Source organism: Felis catus, chromosome D1, assembly GCF_018350175.1.
Source record: "Felis catus isolate Fca126 chromosome D1, F.catus_Fca126_mat1.0, whole genome shotgun sequence".
Lineage (NCBI taxonomy): Eukaryota > Metazoa > Chordata > Mammalia > Carnivora > Felidae > Felis > Felis catus.
This window is the reverse complement of record NC_058377.1, coordinates 53243316-53271022: the sequence shown is the minus strand read 5'-3', so window position 1 is coordinate 53271022 and position 27707 is coordinate 53243316. Positions and strand designations below refer to the sequence as shown.

General features: G+C 47.7%; 1 protein-coding gene across 2 annotated transcripts in view; it reads right to left on the bottom strand.

Moving 5' to 3' along the window:
- TENM4 (teneurin transmembrane protein 4) overlaps nt 1-27707 on the bottom strand; it is a 744941-nt gene that overhangs the window by 513822 nt on the left and 203412 nt on the right. The window contains exon 1 of one of the 2 annotated variants that reach the window (XM_045038070.1): nt 5209-5227. The exons of the other annotated variant lie outside the window; for it this stretch is intronic. The gene's annotated coding sequence lies outside the window, so the exon portion shown is untranslated. Of the gene's footprint in view, nt 1-5208; nt 5228-27707 lie in introns of those variants that run through there. 2 annotated transcript variants of the gene reach the window in all.

Sequence of the window (27707 nt, the reverse complement as noted above, 5' to 3'; positions counted from 1 at the left end):
ACAGATTTCTAATTGCAAACACACACCAATGAGGGGAGGGGCTTGTTCCTGGTCCCACCAACAGAGGTGACAGGGGGGAGGGGGGGGGTCCCAAATACCCTGTGAATCTCACAGGAACACATTTCTTTTATGCAGCCTTCCTGGGCGGCCCTGGTATACTCTGTTCTCCCATCTCATCTTGTGCCGTGGAAGAAATCAACTTGCCTGACCAAACCCCTCAAGGGCAGGGACTGCAGATAGGTTTTCTTTACAATCCCTGGTGCCCTGCAAGGACTTGGAGCAGAGGTGAAACTGCGTGTTTTGTGAAGAAGGATTGACTGGGTGCTGTGATGGAGGAGGTAGGCTGGAGGTGGGTGGGGGATGGGGGATGGAACACGGGCACCAGGCCCTGGCCCCCCTCAACAGTTCTATCATTGATTCACCAGGTAAATAAATACGTCACTGCATCTCTTTGAACCATGGCATCCTGCCCTACAAAATGGCGATCTTCACTATGATATGCCGTATGGGAGTGTTGGGAGTCACCTGGCCAAGTTCCTCACACACAAGAGTTCTGGCTATGTGCACCTTCTTGTCACACTGCAACCTCTAGAAAATCACATCCTATCTTTGAGCCTCTGTGTCCTCATCTGAAGGAGGAAAACTCTGAGCCTGGTGAGGTCCTTTTTGCCCCGAGAATTCTACGATGATGAATTTGAATCATCTGTGATCCCAGTGCCTAAGGAGATATCTGCACACAGTGAAAGTTTGTGAAATGAGTAAAAGAAATCGTACCCCACTCAAAAGAAAAGCAAGGGGAGGCTCACTTAAGTCATCTGCCTCAGGTCACTGTAAGAGGAGGAAGAACATTTGAACACAGGCTCTCAGAGACCCAAGATCTGCTTACTTTCTCCTGTACCAACTATCACACACATTGAAAACACCACAAAACGGCTTTTTATGTAAAAGACACACTAGGCTAAAGAACAAGGTATGAAAGATGCGTTTAGGCATCTGAGGTAAAAATTATTTTTGAGACATTTCCCGAATACCTATTTGCTAAATATATGCAGGAACCTGACTAAGAAGATTTTATTGTCCATTACAAGGTGAGGACTTACTGGTAATCTCTGTTAAAAACACAATTTTCCTGGGGCACCTGGGTGGTGCAGTCGGTTAAGCGTCTGACTTCAGCCAGGTCACGATCTCGCGGTCCGGGAGTTCGAGCCCCGCGTCGGGCTCTGGGCTGATGGCTCAGAGCCTGGAGCCTGTTTCCGATTCTGTGTCTCCCTCTCTCTCTCTGCCCCTCCCCCGTTCATGCTCTGTCTCTCTCTGTCCCCAAAATAAACGTTGAAAAAAAAAATTAAAACAAAACAAAACACAATTTTCCTAAGGGTGACCATTTACTAGCTTCATGTGAATTTCACGTTTCTTTATTGTAAATTCTTGTTATTCTAATCAAAATAGAACTGTATTAGGCAAGAACATTCACCAGGCTCTGCCCAACTGCAGAATATCCCTTCCCCAACTTCAGGGGCCAGCCTCCTAAACAGCCAGCCTCCTAGGAGAGAAGACCAGTTAGGCAGAAATAGAACTAACAAGACAAAGTCTGGAGGTAAACAAGAAAAGCCTCTATTTAAAAAATTTTTTTAGTGTTTATTTTAGAGAGAGAGAGAGAGAGAGAGAGAGAGAGCGAGCTGGCGAGGGACAGAGGGAGACACAGAATCTGAAGCAGGATCCAGGCTCTGGGCTGTCGGCACAGAGCCCAACGTGGGGCTTGAACTCGCGAACCGTGAGATCATGACCTGAGTCAAAGTTGGATGCTTAACCGACTGAGCCACCCAGGCACCCCAAGAAAAGCCTTTCAAAATCATACTACATTCACTAAAATCAGAAATGGGCAGTACACTGCATAGCATAGGATGATCATTTTAGGCATCTTGAATGAGCAGTCATGGCTACTGTGCCCTTCATTTCTCCTTACCATGCTTTGTTCATTGTAAGCTTACCCTCCACAGTTTCAGGGAGCAGCAAAAGATTGTTTTGCTATAACAATGTGCAGGGTAAGAGGCACTTTCTCCTGTGTGTGAGCCTCTCCCCATGTGCCCACCATCTTGTGGGTTTTAGGACTCAGAGCTCTTGGCTTTGCCCACAAGGGTCCTGCAGGAGTTCTGGTCATGTGTAGTGACTCAGACAAAATACTCAGGGTCTCTCTTAAACCCCTCTCCTTTGTCCTGGTCATAAAATCCCATTCTGCCTCCATAGCTTCAGGCTGCAGCTCGTGCTGTGGACCCTTGCCTGGGCCTTACGATCCCTACCCTGTTAAAGAAGCCGCTGAACTAGTTTACCTCCTCTTCCACCTTCCTCTTTGCCAGGGCTTCAGGGAAAACCTCAACACCTTTTCTCCTGTTTATATCTTTTTCAAGTCCTATCCCCAAATTCCCTCTTTTTTCAAGTATCTCTCATAATCACCACAATGACTAGGAGTGAAACGAAAATACTCATGGGCAGACCGAAGATTTCAGAGGTATTTACGTACTAGCATTTCATGGAGGGCAACCCAGTTAGGAAGGGATTGTAGCATTCATTCATTCATTCATTCATTCATTCATTCCCTTGCTCACTCACTCATATAGTTGAGAGTTAGGTGTCGTGCAGGATGCACTGATGACTTAAAAGCAAATCCTGCCCTTAGGAAGCTCACAGGCTGGCAAGGAACAGTAAGGCCTGGCAGTTTTGTAAGAGAGATACAGATGAAAGCCAGTGAGAGGACAGAGGAATGAAGAGACCAGCTTGGCTGACAAATCAGGGGGCACTTACTGGACAACATATAGTTTCAGCTCAGCCTTGCACCAGAGGCAGTGTTCGGCGGACAGCTTGTGTATACGGCAGGTGCTTTGTACGAGGGAGCCAGGCACAGGAGGGGAAAGCACGGCAAAGAATGTGTAGCGCAGCCTCCCAGAATGTGGGCTGTGTGGAGGGGAGCAGAGTTCGACACACCTGAGAGGTGACGGACAGGGCCCTGAAGACCAAGCCAGAGAAGACAGCCACTATTCAATGAGTAATCAGGAGCCATCAAGGGTTTCTGAGCAGAGACGTGACATGACTGGAGATCTACTGTAAGAAGATGAATCTGGCAAGGCTTGCATAGTATGAATTGGAAGGGGAGTAAGTTCCTAATTGTGTGCCAAGCACCAGGCAGAGTATTAGGTGCTGGTTGGTATTTGAGCTCACGGACCTTCTGAACAACTGCACTTAGGCAAGCATTATCCCTCCAGACTTACAGTCAAGAAAAGGAGACTTTAGGGAATTTAAGCTGCTTGCCTCTAATCCCCCAGCTAGGAAGCAGTGGAGACGAAATCTAAACCCTGTTCTTTTTCTTTCCAGGTGAGCCATAAAGCATGCTGTGACCCTGTGCTCGACACCAGGACACCCGATACTCCCAGTACACCTTCTGCTTCCAGAGCACCATCCTGTCTGCCCTAGGGTGGTGGAATGTGATTGCTTCCTGGACTGCCTTTGAGAGGCCCAGATGGAATTAAGCACAGAGCACCTTTGCTTCTGTTAGTTTTCCCCAAAGTGAAACAAACAAGGAGATAAGACAATGCCTTGGGTTGGGTCCCAATCACCAGAGACTGCAGTCTCTTGCAAAGAATTTCAAAGGTAGCAGGACACCATACTCCCCCGCCTCGGAGGGGAGCATTGCTTTTGTCCTTCCCTTCGTAGCTAAGCCATGGCAGCAGGAGCAGTGGACTCAGGAGCCTGGGGCAGGATCTTTTGGATACCCAGGAATCTACTTGGGGCACATACAATGTCCAGGAGGGGCCAAGCATTTCTACATTCTGGGCCCACTTCATTCACTGTTTGGGAGGATTGCCCAGAGGACTCAATACACCTGAACTGGGTTGTCATACCCACAGCCTGGAGATGACCATGGATCACTCCCATCAAGATGCCTGCTATTAAAACTTGGGGCACTTTCAAGGGGAAAGAGAAAAGATTCCCTCATTCTATCTACAGGGCACAGTGAGCTGCATACACCTGACAGTCAAGAGGATAAGACACACTTTCTTAGAGGAAGCCTGGTGCAGTGACAAGAGCAGGGGCTTTGGAAGCAAACAGAGGGGTTCCAGATCACACCGCACCCAGCTGCTGGCTCTGCGGCCTGGGCCAAACCGCTGGGCTCCTTCCATTTCCTCGTTATTCAATGCAAATGACTATAAGGGATTAGGCTAATGGCAGATCCTTGGCACAATCGTAAGGACATATAATTTCTTCTCTTTTCATGTTCAACATTGTGGGCATTGCTCTCACAGTGAGGTTGCTCTCCTCCCCGTAAAGTCCCAGTTGAAGAAATGGATTTTGGAGGGGGGGAAAACGCTGAAATTACAGCAAGTTGTACACATCCTTGACCGAGTGCTTATTACCAGCATCTTATAATTATTTGCCAGCATGTCTCCCCCTTCCACTGGCCTGGGACCTCCTGGAAGACAGTGATGGCTGTATCTTCAATTCCTAGCACACAGTTATGCCTTTCTACCTTAGTTACTTCATTGTAAGATCCAAACAAACCACAGAGGCTGCAGCTCCTGTGGCATTTTCTTTTCCCAGCCTGGTTTGAAGAATGACTTTTAAGCAACACCTTCATGAGCACATCCGATCCTCTGAAAACTGTCTCATTATCATGGAACCATTAGCACAGAATACTTCACCTTGTTACCCTGCTAAGAGCTTTGGTTTCTAATCTAAGCCAATTACATATGTGCCGACATTTTCAATAACATCTTAATAAAACCAAACCTCCCAGGTCTCCGGATGGAATTGGACCAGGTTGAGAGATCTGGGGTCTATCTAACAGGATACTGGAAGGTGCCTGGCAGGGGGGAAAGAAATGAAGCATCAAAACTGGATTCGAACACTCATACGGCTAGGACGATCGCAGGGTGCGTGGACCAGGATAAAGGCTTCGTAAAGGTTAATTCCCTTCCTTCCCCTGAATCCAGGGAAAAGTAAAGCCATGAAACTTGTTGCAAGTAGATAGGGAGAGAAGGGGAGATAAACCACATTCCCAAGTCCATTTAGAATATGGATTATTTTTTTCAGGTTTTCTCCCTAAGGACTGAAGGAAGCAGGTTATTTCATTGTAATTATGGGCAGCGGCAGCTGTTGCTTGTGGACTCAAAGACCAATTTTCAGATTAAAAAGAAACACACACAGACACAAACTCACCAACAGAATCAACTCCATACACAGAACAATACCTCCTCCAGAGAGTGAGTCAACAGGATGGAAAGATCTGGACGGTCGTGCTTGAGACACTCGGATCCAGGTGGAGCTCCTTGGGTGGGCGTGCTCCCCTGTCTTCCCCTCCCCCCTCACCTCCTCTCCACCCACCACGTGCAGGATGCAGGACCAGCCGGCGAGCCACGCAGGGCAATGCAATGTTTCGCGTCGAGCAGCTGCACCTTTTGAATGCACACAGGGGGAAATAAAGGCAGCAGATGGTTTTATGTAATCTTCCCATGAATTTTTAACTGGTCGTCCTCATTCATGATAGGCCTGAAAGACTTTTTTTTACAGGTCCTCTGTGGGTCCAGCAAGCCAGCCCCAGACTCGTGGTGCGGACGCGTCCGTTTTCACAGAAGAGGTGGGCGGAGCTCATTTGCTATTTTGTGGCCTAGAGGCGGTCTCCCGGTTTCCATTCCGGATTCTCTCTTGGGGCGCTCCCTCTGTGTACTCTCAAGGGTTTCTCAGCGCTGACCACGGCAAGCGACGGCTCGTGAATCCTTCACGGGAGAGCTGCCCAAACCTGCAGCACGTGATTTGTCTTCGAAAGGACTGAAGATCCAGGCTATGGCAGGGATGTTTGTCAGAGAGAAGGTGGAGTGGAGCAGGGGTGCATTGCAGGGCACCACTGCCTGGGAGTAAGGTGGAAGACGCTGGGCTCCCCGCAGAGAAGGATCACGTGCTTACGTGTGCAAGAACGCTGCCTAGAAGACTGAGTTTACGTCTGGCATCAAGGAAGTGCACACGAGGGGGTAAACGATTCTCAGACCGCCACAAGTGCTAAAAGGCAACCCCATGAAGTCTGTGGCACCAGTGGGGTGTCTTCTCAACTTTCTAAAACTTGTTTTTACTTAACCACTGTTCACCTTTAAACCCTCCAAGCACACTATCAAAATTTCTGGGATTTGGGGCACCTGGGTGGCTCAGTCAGTTAAGCGTCCGACTTCGGCTCAGGTCATGAGCTCATGGCTTGTGGGTTCAAACCCCGTGTCGGGCTCTGGGCTAACAGCTCAGAGCCCGGAGCCTGCTTTGGATTCTGTGTCTCCTTCTCTCTCTGCCCCTCCTCCACTCACGCTCTGTCTCTGTCTCTCTTAAAAATAAAAAAAAAATGTTTTTTCAAGAATTCTGGGATTTGTGTGTGCAGGATAATCACACACACTTGTTCTTAACCACCAGGGTGCTCCCAGCTCTCCGGGCCTTCGCTCGGCTTTGTGGTCAGCCTGTGAAGCCTCCCCCTCCTTCTACGTCTCCCAGCTCGTCCCCTTCCTTTGGGAGCCAGTGCAGATGGCAGCATTTTCACGGCGCCGTCCTTGTATCATTCACAACTAAGTGTACCCCACGCCAGAGAGTCACCGAGCCTAGGTGACTCTCCCGGTAACTCCTAGGAGTTGCCAGAGCTCTGTGTAGGTCTAGCGCTCTTCTGTTCCTTCTTTCAAATGATCTCGTCGCTGGTACTATTCCAAAAATGCAAGCGAGACCCTGCTGCTCCCGGCTGGAAAGCCTTGTTGCTGCCCAAGTGTCTTTGCACCAGATCCAAACCCTGCCTTACAGCAAGCAGTTCTCTTCACTGTCCAGCCTGGCCACTCTCGCCTCAGGCCCTCTGTGCTCCAGCCGGACCGAGGGGCCTCCAACACTTCACGGACTTTCCTGTTGCCCTTTTTTTGGCCCCAGGGCCCTTAGAGTGCTCGCTCACGAGTCTACCTTGTAGCACCCCATCTTATTCTGGGAGAGCATCTCCCTGCTTCTGGGAGCCACTTTTTCCACTGCTCCCATCACGAGGGTTCTGGGAGTCATCAGTGCTGTCTGGCAACCGCTGCTGGCTCTGTGCTTGGCAGCCACAGGTGGGATCACACACCCCAAGAGGGCCATGTCACGAACTGTGGCCAGTGGGTTGGGAGCAGAGGTGTACCCCTTCCAGGCAGAAGACTTAAATGCCAACTGAGGACGCTCTGGAGCTTCCTTTCACTCTGGCACCATGACGGGCAGTTGGGATGGTCTGTCGGCCAGGACTCCCGGGGGATGGCGAGAACCCCCCCCCACCCCCCACCCTCTTACCACATCCACTGTCCACAGTGGATATGCAGAGTATGAGAGAGAATGGGCCCTTTGACGAACACCACTACGGTTTGGGGGGTGATTTGCACTCAGTATTAATTAGCTGATCTGTGGATACATAGGTCCTATGAGAAATGTCATATTCTTAAAGGACTCTGACTCCCTGTCATCACTGATTGGTTCAGGGCTGGGCACCTTAAGGAAGCTGGGTCAATCATAGTTCTGGGGGCTCCAGCTGCCCTCGGGAAGGGCAGAACCTGATCAGAGATTGACCTGGTCAAAGACCAGATAGAATTCTTCCCTGGGTATTGAAAAAGAATCTAGTCTCTGGTCGTGAAGACTTTAAGACGGAAAATCTTGGGAGCCATTAGCGGCCGTGTGGGCGTATTGTGTCCTCCCCAAAAGATATGTTGGAGTCTCAACTCCTAATACCTCAGAATGGGACCTTATTTGGAGACAGGGTCTTTGCAGAGGTAATCAAGTTAAAATAAAGTCATTGGAGGGGTGCCTGGGTGGCTCAGTTGGTTAAGTGTTCATCTTTGGCTCAGGTCATGACCTCATGGTCCGTGAGTTTGAGCCCCATGTCAGGCTCTGTGCTGACAGCTCAGAGCCTGGAGCCTGCTTCATATTCTGTATCTCCCTCTCTCTCTGCCCCTTCCCAGCTTGCATTCTGTCTGTCTCTCTTTCTCTCTCTCAAAAATAAATTAACATTAAAAAAATTTTTATAACATCATTGGGGTGGGCCCTAACCCTATATAACTGTTGTCCCTAGCAAAAGGGGTGAGATTTGGACAGACAGACATGGAGGGAACACCACACAGAAAGAAACTCCCAGAAGCCAGGAGAGCGGCCTGGGACAGACCCCTTCCTTCAGAAGGAAACATGCAGGGAGCATGGGCTTGCCAACACCTTGATCTGGACTTGGAGCTTCCAGAACTGTGAGACAATACATCTCTGTTGTTCAAGCCCTTCAGTTTATGCTCCTTTGTGACCACAGCCTTAGCTCACTAATACAGAGGGGAAAGCTGGCCCCTCTGAGAGAGAAGGAAGCTCACAAGAGAAGCAGACCAGAGCAACAAAGAAGAGACAGAACAAATTTAAACAGAACTGAATTAAAATTCCCAATCCCAATTCTACTGCGTCTCTTTGCATTTTCTCTGGCTGGAGAGTTCCACTCCTTGGATTCTATGAGGCAGTAGTAAAAGTCCCTCTGTGTTGAATTTGTTAATCCTGAGGTTTCTGTCACTTTGATCCAACAGAACCGACACAACTATTAATTTTTAATTATTATTACTGTTAAGGGAAAGAAAAGGAAAGTACCGCGAGTGACTCCACCTGATGCTAAATTTACCAGATCGGTGACTGATGGACCAAGCGGCTGCTTCCAAATGCTGTCCCAACATGTTCCAGCAAGAGACAGGGTCCCTCCTGTCTGGGCGCAGTAACCTTCATACATTCACACAGTGTAATCCTCTTGGTTTTTCTTTAATCCAGTAACAGCTAGAGTAAAATCTGAAAAGGATTTTCTTCTGCACAGTTATGCCTTTCTTCCCAATCCAAACACAACTGCATGCCTGGCCCCCTGAAATGCTCCAAAACAAAACAAGTCCAGCCCAAATCCCTCATCTCGTTTCATGTTATTTTCTTGGCTGCGTAAACTTAGGGGCCTTTGTTTCTTCTGCTCTGCCCTTGGACTCTTCCTGTCCACATTCCCCTCTGTCTGGGCTCCCACGCCAGCAACAAGGGCTCCAAGCTAGCGGAGGAAGAGAGAGGCAATGGGAGGGATGGCAGGCTGCAAATGACTAACTGTCTCAGACAACAGCTGGAGGTTCCCCGAAGCAACTCACCAGCCTTCTAGAATAACCACTGAACACAAGCCCTCTGCGGAGAATATGGTCGGATAGTGGGGCGTGGGCTGAAGCTAATCATTTAAGGTGTAGCTGAGACCCTGGGGTTGGGGAAGCAGCCTTGGAAGGAGGAGGGTAGGAATACATAGTCAGGTAAATCCTTTATCCCCCCATGAGTCTAGCCAGCTTGAATGTGACTTCTTGTGTCAGTTAATAAACTGATGTAGGGAAGGCTGATCATTAATGCAACAGACACCAAGGAGCTCAGTTGGGAAACTTCAGAATCCTTTGACAGGTAAGGGTGTCCTGAGTCTCTGTAGGGAAGCCAGGAGTCTGATGAAACTGAGACAGGCCAAGAAAGACATCTTTCAGCAAATTCAGTGAGACATTTAAATCTTAATATGATATGGCTTGTTTGGGTGTCGTCTGTGGGGGTACCTACAACTATAAAGGGTTAGCTACCACCCTTCTAAACTCAGAGAGATGGCAAATCAATCCTTTATTGAGAGCGGATGGAGATGGGAATAAAATGGAATACTTTAGTGACTGCTGAGAGCCAGAGCATCCTTGGTTACTAAGGAAGACTTTGGATGTGAAAGAGTATCCATAAACAGACCGACAATGGCTGGGACAGAGAGAGAGACACAGGGGAAAAGAGCTCACCAGAAACTGAGGGACAATGGCTTGCAAGCTTTCCATGAGACCCAGCCCTTGCATGGTGGGCAAGTTTCCTAGCAAAGGTCAGCTTCCTGTGGTCAGGGCAGGGGACTCTGGGATCCGTGATGCATTTGCTTTCTGCTTCCGCTCAGGCCCTTGTCACAGGTGGCTTTTTATTGACTGACCCAAGGGTCCCAGACCAATGGCCCCCACAAGACCTGAAACGACCACCAGGTGTGGAACAGTGAGGCTGTTAATGAACTGCCACATGCTTTACCTCCCTGGAAACCTCTATTGGTCTCAGAGAGGAAGCCAGCCCTGAGGCTTTGGAACAGACACATCTCAACCTCAGCATCCCCACCCACCTTCTCCCATCTCACGTGCCCACCTACACGGACACATATGCTTATTTCTACCTTGGTGAAATTAATAACATTTGTGGGGGTGGGGGGGTGAATGAGTTGGAAAAAAAGGAATCCTTTCCAGAGATGGGAAAATCAAGGAAATTTGGGGGTTACCAATGTTTTCCTACTTGGGTTTTTTTTTTTATTTTTGTGTTGTAACATGTTTCATGGCTTTTTACAAAATATTTTTAGAACTATTTAGATTCACAGGAAAATTGCAAAGAGAGTTCCCATACCCTGCACCCAGTTTCCCCATGATTAACATCTTACAATCTTATATTCGTATGGTTCTTTCGTTATAATCGACAAACCAATATTATGATATTGCTATTAACTAAACTCCATAGGGTATTCAGATATCCTTAGTTTTTTTTATGTATATTTATCTTTTTAATTTTAATGTTTATTTATATAGAGAGAGAGCAAGCGGGGGAGGGTCACAGAGAGAGAGGGAGACACAGAATCTGAAGCAGGTTCCAGGCTCCAAGCGGTCAGCACAGAGCCTGATGCGAGGCTTGAACACATGAGCCACAAGATCGTGACCTGAGCTGAAGTCAGATGCTCAACTGACTAAGCTACCAAGAGACCCCTGGCTTTCCTTAGTTTTTACCTAATATTTTCTGTTTCAGGATCTCATGCAGGACACCACATCACATATAGTTATCACAGGTCCTTAGGCTCCTCTTGGTTGTGGTAGTTTCTAGGATTTTCCTTGTTTTTTGATGACTTTGACAATTTTGGGGATATGCTAGAAAAGTATTTTGTAGGATGCTCGCTATTGGAATTTTTCTGGTGTTATTCTCATGAGAGGACTGGGCCACTGAGAGTACAAGACTCTTCTGTTTTTAACCCTTTCTTGGCTATAAAAGCCATGCCTCTCAGCCGGGTGGGCTATTGGCCACTAGCTCAGAGAGCAGGTGTGGTAGCTGTGCTCTACCCTCACCACCGCATTCACATGGTCACTGGCATCCTTGCCCCTTGGGACCCAAAAAAGCCCTCACAGTGTGGCCGCAGCTGACCTCTCCAGCATCAACGCCTGAATTTTCTTTCCCTTTCCTCTTGCCACACTTGACTTGCATACCGTTTCCCAAACATGCCCACAGCCTCTCACTTTCATGCCTGTGCATTTGCTGTTTCCTCTACCAAGAATGCCATCCCTCCCCTGGGCTAGTGAGGACCTTTCTCTTCCATGCTACACGGGGCATTTCTGTCCATGCCTGACAGCCTGACTTAAGACTGTGATTCTCTCCAACACTCCCAACCACCTTCCCAATGTTTCTCCACAGCACTCGTCAGCATCTGACATGCTATTTGTTTATGAACTTGCTTACTGTTTGTCTCCTCTGCCAGAGTATAAGCTTCATGATATTGGTCTATTGTGGCAAGGGCTCCATTAGAACAGTGCTTGGTATGCAGGGGATGCTCAATTTGCTGGATGAATGAATGACATTGCTGGAGTATTACATACACTTTGTATAGTTGTTTGGGTCTGTCTCTTTTTCTTCCAGGGGACTATGAACTTCCAGGGGGAAGGGCCAGATCCTATTTAACCAAGGAAAGTCTTGGTGTGAAACTGAATAAAGAAAGCCTCATTTAAATGGACTTGGAAATTCTATTCCTGAAATCATTATTACAGTATACGTTAACTAACTTGGATTTAAATTAAAAAAGAAAAAAGAGTGGTGTCAGTTTCCAAATACTAGGAAGCATATTTGTAACTGAGGCTTGTACTGTGTTGGGAAAGCCTTCTATGCTGTTATTTGTTCTTGGCGTATCGTCACATGTCCTTTGATAGATGTTCCAAAGTTCTATGTGAAATGTGGGTTCAAAATTCTGCCTCACTGTATAGACCATTAGGGCTAAGATTTATATAATACAAAAGTGAGAGTATTGCTTTAATGCAGAAAGGAACCTAAACTGTCAACCAATTGTTGAAACCAACAGACTGTCAAACCAATCTGTCAAGCAGTTATTTATTTATTTTTTCATGGCAAAGTTGTCTTATAGCCAGTTAGTTAGGCAGAGAAAATGTTTGTATGAAAATCTTGCAGTGAAAATGCTTTTGGCAAAGACGCTTACTGCAAAACTGGCTAGAACCAATAAGAACTCCATGTGGGAGTTGCTTAATTTGCTTACTCAGGACCACAGAATTTTAACTACAAATGTTAACTAGGATACATCTGGTTCAAATAGCCATCCTGACAATATCTGACTGGGGCTAGAATACAAGGGGGATGTTTTTTAACATAAATTTTTTAAATAAATTGAGAGAATTCAAATTATATATTGAACTATATGTATCATAGTAAAGAGTTAACTTAAATATGAAAAAATAAAATAAAATAAATAAAATAAAATAAAATAAAATAAAATAAAATAAAATAAAATAAAATAAAATAAAATAAAATGGAGTTGGGAGGCCAGAAGGTGGGGCTCTCACACCCTACCACTCGCAGGAAGAAAGGGGGTTCTTGCCTTTCCAACAGAAACCTACTTTATTATGCCGACTGGAGGAGGGAAGGTTTTTCTCCTTGCCCAACAACAAGCTCAGCCAATAAGAAAATACCACAACTCAGCCAATGAGAAACCTCTGAACTCTCACTTTCCTCCAATGGATTTTCATTCCAAAAGGCCCTTCTCAACTTCCTCTTTTCTCTATAAAGTAATGTTTCCCTCCTTTGCTCTCCAGAAATGCCTATGGTTTGCCACAGCTTGCATGTCCCAAACTGTAATTCCTCTCCTATTCCAGCAATAAACCCATTTTGCTGGCACAGTAACCGCTGTTTTACTTTTAAGGTAGACAGCATGGAAGCTGCCATTTAAGCCATGCTTTATAGGCCATCTCAGGACATGCTGATCATCATTAGCCACTGCTCCTTCTTCTAGGACATCACTCATGCTCTCTGGAGTAGCATCTCCACGTGATTGGAAGGGACAGACAGTGCATTACGCATGGTCAGAAGTTTAGAATCCAAGAGTTCCTGAGCAGGGGGTGAGGCTTTCTCTTTTTAGAACTGAATTTCTGACCTCAAACACTGCTCCTGCTCTATTACTGGAAGGTCGAGACCATTCCCAGGCGCTAACTTTGCAAAGCAGAGATGACAGCAGCTCTGACATCTAAGGACAGGGCTCCTGCCTCTCCCAGTAACTAGTGTGGGGACACGGACAACCTCTCTGAGCCTCAGTTCTCTCATCCAATAATGGAAATCAGATTATCAGGGTTGTCGTGAGGATCGACTGAAAAACGGATGGAGTACTACTTGGCAGTGAGAAAGAATGAAATCCTGCCATCTGCGGCAATGCGGATGGAACTGGAGGGTATTGTGCTGAGTGAAATAAGTCAGGCAGAGAAAGACAGATACCATATGTTCTCGCTCATATGTGGATCTTGAGAAACTTAACAGAAGACCATGTGGGAGGGGGAGGGGGGAAAAGTTACAGAAAGGGAGGGAGGCAAACCATAAGAGAATCTTAAATACAGAGAACAAACTGAGGGTTGATGGGGGGGGTGGGGAAGAGGGGAAAGTGGGTGTTGGGCATTGAGGAGGGTACCTGTTGGGATGCACACTGGGTGTTGTAAATTATATTAAAAAAAAAAAAAGGAAAACAGATGGAAAAGCACTTCATAATCTATAAAGCCCCGTCTACAGCACTTTTGCTGTCATCACCAATAAGTGACCCAGACCTCCTATTTTCTGAGCCTTATGACACTGTAGGAGCCATTTGGTCACCATAACATGGACAGGCAGCAGGCGGGGGATGGGTGCTACCAGGGAAAACTTTAACAACAAGTCCCTGGGCCTTATGAGCAAGATCAAAGTCAAATGTTTGCGGTAAAGCACACACAGAAACTAATCATATGTTTAGAGTATGAAAGACGTGTCCTTTGGCTGCCTAGCAAGGGCCCTCGGGCTTAGAACTGCCCTTGTCCCTGCTTTTACCTCGAGTCTGCCTTTTATGCTTGTTTCATCCCACCGAGCTCGGTGGGGTGGGGAAGAGGTAGATGGTGCCTGCAGAAACCTACTTCCAAAGCGCGGCTGGAGTTTTAGCGTGCTGATTATACATCTTAACGTGAATGGAAGTTAATTTTACTTTACAATTCTGCATCACAAGAAGGAAATAAAGTAAAAAGGACATCAAGCTGGAAAAAAATATTTATAGCACGGAAGACAGAAGAGGGTTAATAGCCATTCAGTAACGATCTGGTGCCAGTTGAGGTGGGAAAAAATTTAGGACAACAATAAATCAATTGGGAACAGACATGGGTGTGTTCTACAAAAAGTATATTAAGTGAATAAACACATGGGGAAATGTTCAGTTCCTCTAGTAATCAAAGAACTACATATTAGAGTAAAAACAAAATACCACTATACCTAAATTAGTAACCCCCTTTTTTTTGCCCCCACAATGCTTTGGTGCTAGTAATTTAAAGGTACTTATTTAGCACCTCTCAGCAGGCACAGAGCCTGCTTTGGATCCACTGTCCCCTTCTCTCTCTGCCCCTCCCTCACTTGTGCATGCACTCTCTCTCTCTCTCTCTCTCCCTCAAAAATAAATAAAGATTAAAAAAAAAAAAAAGATCTCTCTCCCCAAGGCAGTTACAAAGCTTCTTCGCATACGCTAACACTTTTGATCCACCCAGCCCTGAAGCTTGAGCAAGGCCCAGGCGTTGGCGCGGAGCTTTAAATGTGGAAACCAAAGTGAGAGAGGTGAAGTTACTGGCCCAAAGTTACAAAGCCAACCACTCCAACCCAGTTCTGCAGGGCTCTAGATCCTGCTTTCTTCAGAGGCAGGCATGTATAAGGGACCCTGAAGACAGAACAAAATGGGACCACTTCAGGTGGTGCTGAGGTTAGCAGAACGTGAGAAGGGAGGGCGAGGTGGGGCCGACACCTGAAGCCTGAGCACACCCTTCAGGCACAGAAGCCTGCGCGGTGTGAAGTCCTGCCTCTTACCTGCTCTTAGACTGAACACGCGCTTGCTGACCCCACGTGCATTTAGCAATGGCAGCGAGCGGGTTTTCCGTTTCTTTGATAGACAATTAGAAAGGCAGGAGGTAGCAGCTGGCCTGTTCATTCTCTGCTCCCACCGAGCCCTCCAGATTGACGGGCAGAGGTAGTTGGGCAGAAGTTGCTGCCTGCATCCCCAAACAGTTCCCTCTCCACACACTCGGCAGCCACTGGCCCAGTGGCTTGTACTGACGTTTAAGACAGACACACTGTGTCCGATCCGGAACTCTGAGTGTGACCCATTACTCTGAGTGGGTAAGCAGTGTCTGGGAGAATAGAAGTGTCATTCGGGCAGAATGTCAGCCAGCCAGGAAAGGAGTCTAAGCAGGTCTGGTTGAAGATGGGAACACGGACAAAAGCTTCCCAGGGGTCCGACTGAGACGCGGAGAGCGGAGTGGTTAAGTGCTCTCTGCCCGGATTGCCTCCTTACTTGAAAAACCATGCATGACATCGTATTGCCAATGAGATAAAATTCCAGTTTCAGAACAAGGCACATCATGATTCGGTTTCTGCCTTCCAGCGACCACCGTTCTCTCTGACCTTGCCAGCTATTTGTGGTTCCCCAAATATGCAACGCATTGCCAAAACTTGTACACGCACAGTGGCTCTCCCTAGATTACCAACCTTTTCCTCACCTTTACCTTAAAAGTTCCAGATCCCACTGAGGCTTCCAGGCAGGGTCAGACACCAGTCCTTTGGTTTCCCTTCATGATCACAGTAATTTATGTATCTCTCTCCACTACAGATTGGACCATTTCTTATCTAACTTTGCATTCCGAGTCTAGCCTGAGGCCTGACCCACAGTATACAAGTATATGCATGTATATATGTATGTGAGAAAATGCTCATATATCCCACCTATATTTATTGGGTGCATGGGAAGTGTGGACGGCTGGTTGGATGAATAAAACAAATGCTTTACAAAGTTCGCCTGTTACTGTGTGGAAGACTGGGGTGGGACGAGAGATATAAAGCACACCGGCAGAGAGGCTAGTGCACTTGTCTAGATGATGACAGAGGCAGGGAGATGGAAAGGACGCAGGGGATTTAGGTGATTTTGGAAGTTGGCTTTAGCAGAAACTGGTAAGCTCATGGAGAGGAAAGTTTGAATGAGATAGTATAGGAAGGCTGACCTCTAGTTTTGGGACAGTGCAGAGTGTGGTACATTTAGGCTACCTGGGGACCAGGGGTATCACCTCACACTGGAGGGCAGCAAGCGGGGAAAAGAGATGCTGAGTCTGGTCTTAGCGAGGAGGCAGGCCTGGCAGAGCTCCAGCTTATATTCTTGCCCCATCTCCAGGTGGCCTTTCACGACCCTGCGATGGGCAGACCTTGGTTAAGATGGTCCAAAGACATGGTTTACGTGCTTAGAGAAAACGGAAGGCCATTCAGACTCAGCCCAGGGTCTGAGCAGGAAGAAAGGGGATCTTTCAACACGGCTGCACTGAAGAGTCGGACGGCCCTGTCAGACTCCTGTCACCCAGTCACCCAGTCACCACCTTCATGGCATCCCTGGGAGAACATGTAGTTGCCCGTGCAATCGGATGGATCCCAAGGGGGGGGGGGTTCAGTTTAGCGCAAGGCACACAGCCTTTGGAACCAGGCAGACCTGAGTTCGAATCCTAGATCTGCGACTCATTAGTCGAGCAGCCTTGGGCAAGTGCCTTCACTTCTCTGCACCTCAGTTTCCTTGTCTATAAAAAGAGGGTAATCATTTCCACTTTTGAGTGTAAATGCCAACTTAAACAAGCTTGCACGTGCCTGGCACTTTCTTCCCTTTGGACACCTCATTTCTCATGTGAGCAATGGGGAGAAAATTGCTATACAGAAGTATATTGTCAAGTACGTACTGGCTACTTACATTATGCTGGGCACTGTGAAAACTAGGAAAAAAATCAGAGGGCCTGGCCCTCTCCGGGCTGAAATGGAACACTGAATGCTATCCACACTCCATTCCCTGTACAGACATGTGCACCTGTGTGAGGTCAGCCCACCTGGCTAAGCAACCTCGGGCAGTTCATCGCAGGGCCCGGAGCTCAGTTTCTCCATTGGTTCAAACAGGGTCTGGTCACCTCTGCACCAAGGGCTGTCCTAGGGCTGGGGTGAGGTCACTTATGGGAAAGCGAGTGAGGAGTGGCAAGTGGTCAGGAAAAGTCCGTGCGTTCACTTCCTCCACCCCTGTAGAGAGGGCTTTCCTGTGCCTTCTCGAAGGCTGCTCTCTGCTTTCTCGTTTGAACACTAATGGGTTTCACCCTCTTAAGTGACACCTGCTGGAAATGTAATTGTGCACATCATTGCTGCGAGCGAACGGAGGCAGCTTCATCTCCCAAAGCTGGTGTTTCTCTTAGGAAGAGAAACGGTGCGCTCGCGAAGCCTCCCCTGCATCCTTGCCCATAGGGCGGTGTGGTGGGCTTTTCCCCTGGACGAGGCCAGAAGGAAATGGCTGCTGAAGCATTCAGCTTTCCAGAACCAAGTCTCTGGCACTGAGTTCAGGGAAGCCACGGGGCCTTATCCTGATACGAAGGGCAGAAGACTAACAACTCCACCCCGAGTTTCCCTGACGAAATTCTAGCTAAAGCCCACAGCAGGTTGGCCCCACGGTAGAGGAGAACTTGAGAGGTGTGGGGCTGGATCTGGGCCGGAGCTCCTGTTCTCTCCTCCCTGGCTGTGAGCCCGACGACACAGGAAACACAGTAACACAGCGCTAAGACTTAGCAGTATTGCTAATAGTCTTGTTAATGAAGGACCAAATGGGGACTTGGGGCAGGGAAGCTGGGAGAGGCGGAGAGGAGGAGGACGGGACAAACGGGCCTTAGGGCCAGGCTCTACGTAGATACAAACACATAAATATATGAATATAAATAAATATATAAATGCACAAATATATATCAGGCTTGCCGTGTTCAAAACCTGATAATTGGCCTGTGCTGTTGGAAATTGCTCCTTTTCCCTCTTACTAACACTGTAGCACCAGGCCCCTCCCATTCTTTTAGTTTTCTAAGATTTGCCTGTAGCTCTGGAAATGAGTTGGGACATTCTTTTGTTTTTTTCTTTAGTTGAACTTGTTTGTCTATTTAGGCTAATTTCTTTGCCCCCTCAAGCCTGATGTTCAGACTTCTCCCTCTCTACATTCATAGAATAAGACTGACAGGGAGGCCGCTCCTGCCCTGTACACCATGGGCTAGTTTTCTGAAAGTATCTGCAATTCTGTTTGGGAGAGTCTGGCCTCCTGGAAGGACACTTGGGGTTCCTGGTCCCGGCTCACACGGTGCTTATTCTGCTGGCGTGGGTCCGGGCTCTGATGCTGCCACAGCACCCGTGTTTTCTCATAACCAATGTAGAACGCAGGTTATGTGATAAATAATCACTTGCCGTACGCAGGTCTCCCGATGTCTGCGTCTCCATCCTGCAGCACAAGATAGTGAGGGGGGAGATGCACATTTCTGTGGAAACCTTTCAGAAGCCTTTTAGAAATGGTCCTGTCCTCTAATCAAAGTCTCCTGAATACAGTGTACAATCTTTCCTTAATGGCTAAGGACTGTGCATGGTTATTCTTTTTACTCAGTGCTCTCTTTCTCTTTTTTTTTTTTTTTTTGAGAGAGAGAGCTGCACAAGCTGGGGAGGGGCAAAGGGAGAGAGAGAGAGAGAGAGAGAGAGAGAGAGAGAGAGAAGGAGGGGGTGGGGGGGAGAATCCCAAGCAGCCTCCATGCCCAGTGGAGAGCGCAATGCAGAGCTCTGTCTCACGACTGTGAGATCGTGACCTGAGCGGAGATCAGGAGTCAGATGCTCAAGCGACAGAGCCACCCAGGTGCCCCTTTACTCAGCTCTCTTACGACGATGCCCTTCATGATTGCCACCTCTCTTGGGTATTTGTTGCTGCGGAAAGTGGCCCTGGTGTTTTGTGCTTTTGCAGTTGGCATGCTTACTCTCTGGTGTTGCCGTCCCCTCCCTAACTGTTAGCATTCAGGTGTCACTTTGTGTTCACCTTGTCACGCACCTTGCCAGACAGTGGGTTAGCTCTCAGAGGAAAACTCTATAACAGGACCCGGCTCGCTGGGCTCTTAATGATCTGGCCCCCTCCCTAGCACGTGCCACAGACTGGCTCTGTCAGCACCCATAGCCACCCATGTCCAGTGGGCCTTTCATTCCACAGAGGCTGCCCAGTTGGAAACGATACACGGAGTCCCTTGCAGCCAGATCCCTATTCCACCGAGCAAACGCACCCATAGGAGCACGGGGGGCAGATGCTGTCACAGGTGAATCAAGGCCTCCCACAAACATGGGGGCCAAGGTGTTGGTTTATCCGGACAGCTGCAGTGTAGGCTCTGCTGTCTAGTTCCTAGAGTTTTGAGTCCCAAGGCGTAGGGATAAAGGGGATTGCATTCCAGCAGGCCTATGTGGTGTTTGGGGACCTCTCTGGTTCTCTGGCATCCCAGCTCGGGTCTCTGGCCTTCCTGGAAAGTTTGCAAGCCACCTCATATCCTGTATGAAATCGCTTTCTGATTTAAACTAGCCAGAGCCGATTCTGTTATCCAAAACTAAGAAGCATGATGACAACATCTGTCTGCCCCCAAACTGTAAGCTCCTTAAGAGCGGGGACTCATTCTCAAGCGTCTTTATCTCCCTGGGCCCAAAACAAACTCTGTGCCCTGAAGACCCTGCTGATTGGGCGACTAAACTGAGGGGGGTCCCGCTGCTGGGAGCCACCGCTGCTCTTCTGCTAATGCTCCGGGGACCGGTTCATTTCGCTTCACAAAGCTCTTGTACAAAGTAAGATTATACAAACAGATTATGATGTGGCTTGAGAGGACTTCTCAGAACAGTGAAGGGACTGCGGGACACAGACAAATTAGCAACGTGTTTCGTCGCCGCAGAGGCTTTTTCTCCCATTTCCTGCCTGCCTGGCCCTCTGCCGGGTTCCGAAGAACAGAGGGACGTGCAGATAATCAAAGTTCGCTAAACGTACGCACTGTTACCAACTCCTTTCAGAGCCCTTCCTGTCCAGATGCACAAAGAGAATAGCAAAGGGAAATAAATCCAACACTTCCTCGCTACACCCACTAAAAACCGCTAAATCTCAGCAGTTCTGAATCATCAAGTCTTGAATTTCTCATGAACTGCCCCTCATATGCAGCATTTTCAATTAAGCTGGGAGCACTGCTATACTAATTATGTGATGATATTAGTCCCCACAGATTAATATGCAGCTAACAGTTTAGAAATGCTCTCTGGATTGTATTCCTCCATCTACATGAAAATAAACATTTCCATGAAAGGTGTCCTTGACTTGGGAACTCAGAAGAATGGGATCTCCAAGATGAGGTGCTCACAGGTGACTGGTCTCTGCAGAGACAACCTTTTGCACTGGAATCTGATCCCACTGAGCCATGGGCAAAACATCAGAGGACCCTGGGGCCGGGGGCACATTTTATATTTCCTCTGTATCCACCTAGTCCTGTCCTTACAGTAGGTGCTAGGTTAACGCTTCCTCATCAAAGCAGTCTTGAAATGTCCTCCTAAAGCAAAACCAGACCAACCAACCACAACAAAAAAGCCAACAGTAACGCTGCAATATGTCTTCTTTTTGTCCAAAACATGGCTCTGTTCCCTGAAAAAAATACAACCAGGGAAGGGAAAGGAAGTCACACTTGCTTCCGCATATTCTGTGTCAAACACTTTCACGAAACACGGCCCATTAATCTCTCGAGTACCTGGTGAGGCAGATGCTACCCTCATTTTACAGACGAGAACACTGAGGCTCAAGGAGGTCAGTCACAGAGTGTGGGACCACGGGGTCTAGGGCCCATGCTGTGTCCCGCACACCTGCTTTCGCCAACTCTGGGATGATGGTACGGTCATAAGGACTGGGCATCACAGAGCAATAAAAGACTCATGTCCCCATGCTCAAGAAGGGCAAAGGCAGTAACCATCGTGTAATGATAATAATCACAATGAAACACTCATCAATGGTATTCACTCAGTACTTATGGGGCACACTGCTCAAGGCTTTGCATATGTCATCCTTACCCTAGCTGCTGGGCTAGACATCCTTATACCCATCCCAGGAATGAGGAAACCGAGGCACAGGGCTCTCAGATATAAAGACAGAAAGGGCCACGCCGAGAGCTAACGTACCATCCCATGTGTTCTGACACCATGATGACTATTTAAGGAGGGCGGCATTGCCATCCCCATTTCAAGATGACACCTAATCTCATTGCCACAACGTCACAATACTAGGCCAGAGCAAATCCCAAGCAGTTTAGCACATGAGCAGGTGACACGCCAGTGATTAAACAGCTAAGGGACACTAAGAAGCATCAGAGCTACAGGACCTCAGAGGTGAGAAATTCCCTTGGGACTCAGAGGGTGGGAAAACATCTGGAAGGTGGTGGATGCAGAGAGGAGGCCTGGCAGGTCTCTCTGGGGATAATTATTGGAGCAGTGGCTGCACTCACAAGCTGTGCTCCATGAGTAGACTGCGAGCTGCTTAGACACAGGGATGGCTGATCTTGCATCTGCATCCCCTGCAGTGCTGGGAACTCCAAAAGCCAGAGGGAAGCCTTAGATTTAGACCCTGGATAATCCCTTTTTGGCAAAACGACTTAGGGTAAGTCACTTTGGAGTCCTCCAGGCCTGTCTTACCAGTAGAGGTAAGGACACCTGACTGCAGTAGTGATGAAATGCACAGAGGTGTGTGACATCTACTGTCAACTGTCAAAGGCTCTGCAAATCCCAGGCACTAGACAAAGCAGAAAACTGTGGTGTCTGAGTCCCTTGGAGCCAGGTGGCCTGGGTTCCAATCCTGGTGCTGTTATTTAACAGTGCACCTTGGGTAAGGCACTCTCTGTGACTGTCTTTGTCTTAGTTTCATCGTTTAAATGGGGGTAATAATAGCATCTACCTCGTAGAGTTGTTTTGAAGATTAGGTGGGCTAGCGCATGTGGAACTCAGCACTATGCCAGGGCACAGGAAGGGCTTAATTGGAGTCATCATTAGGGGTGTTAGCGGTGTTGGAAGTTCCATGGTAGATACGCAGGAAGTAATCACAGGACTTGTGGGTCTTCGGCATTTCCATGGCACGGACTCTACCATAACTCAGGCCAGGCGATTCACAAGTCCATCCCGTAGTGGAAAGGGGTCTGAGCAAGAATGTGGAAGGTTACTGGTAAATCAAGCCCAGCACAAGCCAGCTCCTCCAGAAAGCCCACGTGGGCTCTCCTCTGTCTCCCCATGACCACTTGCATTGCAGAATTCGTATGGAAACTTGAGATTCAGAGAGATTGAATAACTCATCCATGGTCATGCAACTAGCAAATGTAAATCAGGATTTAAACACAAGGCCATTGGATCCCAAACCACGTCCACTTGGCAAGCATGGGGATCGTTTGATCATTTGTGCCTTGATACTTGGGAAGTTTCAGCATTAAATCATCTTAACCTGGGGCCTTCCAAAAATAAATCACTCCATTAAAACCTTGTTCAATGTTCCCTTTGCCTAAGATCTTTTTAAAGTTTTTTCTACCTTTTTTTTTTTAGTTAGTTTGTGTAATTTACATTTTCCCAGAAAACAGCTATCTTATGGAGATTTTCAAACTTGTGAGAGTACACCAGTACATTTGTATTGTTACCATTTTAAATCACATCAGTTGTTCTGTTTCTTTTCTCATTAATTAGTTCTCTTCATTTTGATATTAGATGTATTCCAGTGCTGTATTTTGCAGCATCCAGTGCGGTAAGACGTATACACACGCACCCACACACACACACACACACACACACACACACACACAATTATTTTAAAATGTTGGAAGCTGCCTGATTTGATCAGAAGGTATCTTTAAGAGAGAATTCTTTTGGAGGGGAAAATGCTGTTATGAGCCTGTTGGGATATGAAAGGGTAGGCCTCCTGGATTCAGACAAAGAAGAATTATATTGTTCTACCCAAGAGAGCAATGAGTGAATCTGACAGCAGATGGCTGCAAGAGGGGTGCTGGGGGACCCCCAAGGGAGGAGGGCAGGGAAAGAGGGTCAAGCACCAAGGTGGCAAGCAGGGAAAGGTTGGTCAAGGAGATTTGGGGAGACTAGGGGGGGGGACCTGGGCATCCTGTGTGGGGAGGCCTGGACGGTTTGCTTTTACTGTTAAGAGAACTGGTTACTCCAAAGTTGGAAGAGATCCCAGTGAGAAGACTAGGCTAACCCCTGAAGTTGTATCAGCTTCACAAGCCGGCAAAAGGATGAATATTTGAATTTTTTATACTCTATTTTAAAAAATTTATTTGTATTTTTCATTTTTAGAGACAGAGTGAGTGCGAGCGGGGAAGAGGGGCAGAGAAAGGGGTGGGGGGTGGAGAGAGAGAGAGAGAGAGAGAGAGAGAGAGAGACTCTTAAGCACACTCCATGCTCCTGACTCAGGGCTCAGTCCCACCACCCTGGGATCATGACCTGAGCCAAAATCAAGAGTCAGATGTTCAACTGACTGAGCCACCCAGCACCTGACCCAGCACCCTGAGGTTTCTACACTCTAAAATAAGGCTTGATAATATTTCATCCATAGGGTGGCTATGGGGATTAAAAAAGGTGATGCTTGTTAGAGACCTAGCATGATACCTGCTCATGGCAGAACATCACTAAGTGTTATATACACTCCCAGAGAGGGGCAGACACACGATGATACTTCCATACCGGAGGGAGAGAGTGGATGGGTGGGAGTACTGGTAGGGTGGCCTAAAATCCTTGTAGGCCCAGGGAATCTAAACTCAGTTCCTGCTCAGCCCTGAGCTCGTGACAAAACAGCCAATGGGTGGCAGGACCCCTGAGTCGTTGATGAAAAGCAGGCAGTAGAATCTGGAACTGTGCAATAACCCCCAGCCAGCTCATCTATGACCTGGGATTTACAAGGCCCCATCCACAGCCCAGCCTGTGGGGCGGCTGTCCTGAATTTCATTTCTGATCCTCGCATTTGGGCCCCATCTCAATTAAGATCAGTTAGAAGTCAATTTCACAGTGGTTGGTTTTATAAGATCCCTGAAAAATGATAAGCTAGAAGCAGGCAATCACTTCTTTGGGGAGCAGAGGCCTTCCTTAACAGGGCCTCAGATGCTTTGTTTATTTTGATTTGATTTTAATTTGGTAAATAATGTTTATTTAATTTTATTCTGTGATTTCAAAAACAATATATATACAGGAGGGAAAAACAGCTGTTGTAGCCTTCATCAGAACTCAAACTAATGGGGATTTTTCCCTTCATCGGCTGTGAGGCTTAAATAAATACATTTCCCAAAGCTGATAAGCAATCATTTCCAAATGTAAAAAAAACCCAGAAAGGTGGAAAGAAAAGGAATAAAATCATCCACCGTCCCACTACCCAGAGACCAACCACTGTTAACAGTTTGTGTGTGTGTGTGTGTTTCCTCCCTGTGAGTTTTCTCTAATTGTTTTACATGGCTGAGATCACACTGTGTGTGTGTGTAATTTGATATCCCGCCTTTTGTACTTAATGGTATACCATATGCATTTCCCTATGTCATTAAAAGCTCTACAAATGTCATTTTTAACGGCTACAAAATATTCCATTCTATGATTGAACCATAATCTACCTAACCGACTCCCTAAAGTGGAGCATTTAGTGCTTTCCAATTTTTTATTCTTATAAATAAAGTGCAGGGGACACCCATGTGTATAAATTTTGGTCTGCATTTCAGATTGTTTTCTTAGGATAGATTCCCAGAAGTAGAATTACTGGGTTAAAGGATATGGAATACTTGAGGTTCTTGAATCGATTGCCAAACTGCTTTTCTAACCAGCGGTCCCAGTATCCGCCCCTCTAGCAGTGTGTGAGGGCCCCTCTGTGCACATAGGCAGTCCTGTCTGGTGCATTTTTTAAACCCTACACTCTGGGAAGGGAAATTGCCACTTGTCTGGGGTCTGGAAGGGCTTTGATTCCTCTGTCTCCCCTTGGGTGGCCCCAGAAAGGGTCAGTGCATTTCCACCCCCGCCTTGTCCCCTCCCCTTGTGTCTGGCTTCGTCGCCTTTCATCTAGGGCATAGAGCGGGGCTTGTGTCCTTGTTCCCATCAAGGGTGCATGACATAGCAGGAGGCAGGGGTCAGGGGACAGGTCTGTGAGTCTGAGGTCATTTGTAGCACTTCTTGGCAATTTATCAGATTCGAGGTATCCTGTTTTCTGCCCTTTCTTAAGTAGCCTTGTGTGTGTAAGAAGGCTTTGTGGCACACGTCCGATTGCTGTGCTCGAATGCAGCCTCACACTGGATAGCATGGGAGAAACCCTCTTCCCGATCTGTGCTATAGAGGTCACTGGACATGCCCCGATCAGAGGGCAGTGCTGAATTTAAAGAAAATATAAAACACTTCCAAGGAAGGACCATAAGAACCTTTCCACATGTGGAATTGGAGAGCTCCAACCAAATGCTGTGGGGATATGTGATCATGAGAAAAACAGAAACACAGGAGGAGGGAGGGCTGTAAGAACAGAGTCACCGTCACCCAGGGATCGTGAGTGTCAGCAGGGAGGAGGTTGTGCGCTCACCAGGGAGAGGCAGGGAGAGGTTCCCAGCACCTGTGGGGGAGCCGGGGCTGTGGGATGGGTTCTCATAAGCACTGGGACAACCGGTAGAACAACGGTCTCTATTTTTACCCATCAGGACATTGGGGCTTGGAGAAGTCACGTGTCCAGCCACCATCCCACAGCCAGTAAGAGAGAGGGAGATTTCCATTCAAGCCCAGCCATGTCCTACTGTAGCTATGCTTCTCAACCTTAAACATTCGGCTGAAGGTCCTATTCAAATGCTGACTTGGATTCAGCAGGTCTGTGGAGGGGCCTGAGAATCTGCATTTCCAACAGACTCCAAGTGATGCAGGCAGTGCTGGTCCAGGGACCACCCTGGGGGAGCCCTATGCCTGTGGCTCTCAAACTTCAGCAAGGATCAGATCACCTGGAGAGCCCCTTAACACACGAATTGCTGGGCCCAGCCTCCAGAGGTTATGACTCAGTAGGCCTGGGTTGGGGCCTGAGAATTTACATTGTATCAAAGTCGGAGGTGCTGCTGTGGGGGGTGGTCCCTAGACCACCCTCTGAGAATCCTGCCCTACAGAGTAGCTTCATGGGGATGGGAGGGGAGCAGGTCTTCTGGAGAACACAGTGGGCCCTTATTCTTGGGAGAGTCTGGAGGTGGGACTGCAAAGAGATACCGCTCTTGTCATGAGACTCTTAGCTTTTGTGTCTGGCATTAGGAGGGACATGGCTTGTGTGTGCACGTACGTGTGTGTGTGCACACGTATGTGTGCTGGGAGAGGCATGCTGAGTCTCTAAAGCCCTATGAATGTCCCTCCAGAACCAGGCAGTGACAGGAGAGGCATGAACGTTTCTGGAGCAGCTTGAAGACTCACCCATAAAAAAAAAAAAAGCCTGCCTTGCAGTACATCAGTTATATTATGTTGTCGAACAGAGTTTCCTGCTTGTTGGGTCTTGGAGTTTAATAAAAAAATATATTATGACTCATTCCAAACTTTACAAAAGTCCTCGGGGAATCTGAAATGAATCATGTTAAGCTCCTGTTATAAAACAAACAGTCTTCTCTTTCACAAGCCTGGAGCCACAGCAGACTAGCAGTAGGGATGAGGGAAACAGAGGACGGGGAAGAAGACTCAGGGCAGGGGGTGAAATCTTTGCCCAGGGCTTCTCTTAAATAACCGGAGACTTCCAGGCCAAAGGAAGGCAGAACCCCAAGAGGCTGTAGGGGGGAGAAAGGCTTCTTTAATGCTGGGTCAACTCTGTTAAGAGTCAAAGGTAGCTTGAGGAGACAAGGCTATGGAGGTCAACGCCTCCAGAAAGCCTTCCTGGATTTCTTTAGGCAGAAGTGGTCTCAACCACGTGGCCCTTTATCTTTGCCTCTGAGCACAGAAAACAATACCCTTATATGCCGGCTGTTTGTAGCCATGGTGGCTTTCCTACGGTGCTAAATCTTTTGCGCTGGAAGAACTCAGGTATGCCTGTCTCCAGAGCGTCTATCCTGCATGCTAGGCTCCCGCCAGTGCAAGCAGGAGCTCGGCAACCATTTCCTGTTGGACTGACTTTATGAAGCTCCTCAGTCTCCGTGTCTATCTTCACACACTGAAGGAGGAGACAGCATACATTGTAAGAGCCCGGGCTGCACTGATAATACCAAACTAGGTGGCAGGTTGGTGGGCAAGCATCCGTAGGGCCTTCACTGGCACTGCCTATGTTCCCTCATGCTGAGTCCTGATGGGGTGCCCTCCCTGGAAGCAGAGGGCATGTCCATGGACCCTGGCTCCCCCACTGACTAGCCAGGGGACTTTGGGAAAATCACTTCACTACTCTGTGCCTCAGTTTCTTCACCTGAAAGTCAGAGAGAATAATAGAACTAACATCATGGCACTGTTGAGAAGGTTAAATCAGGTGACACATGAAAAACACATAGCATATGATCGAA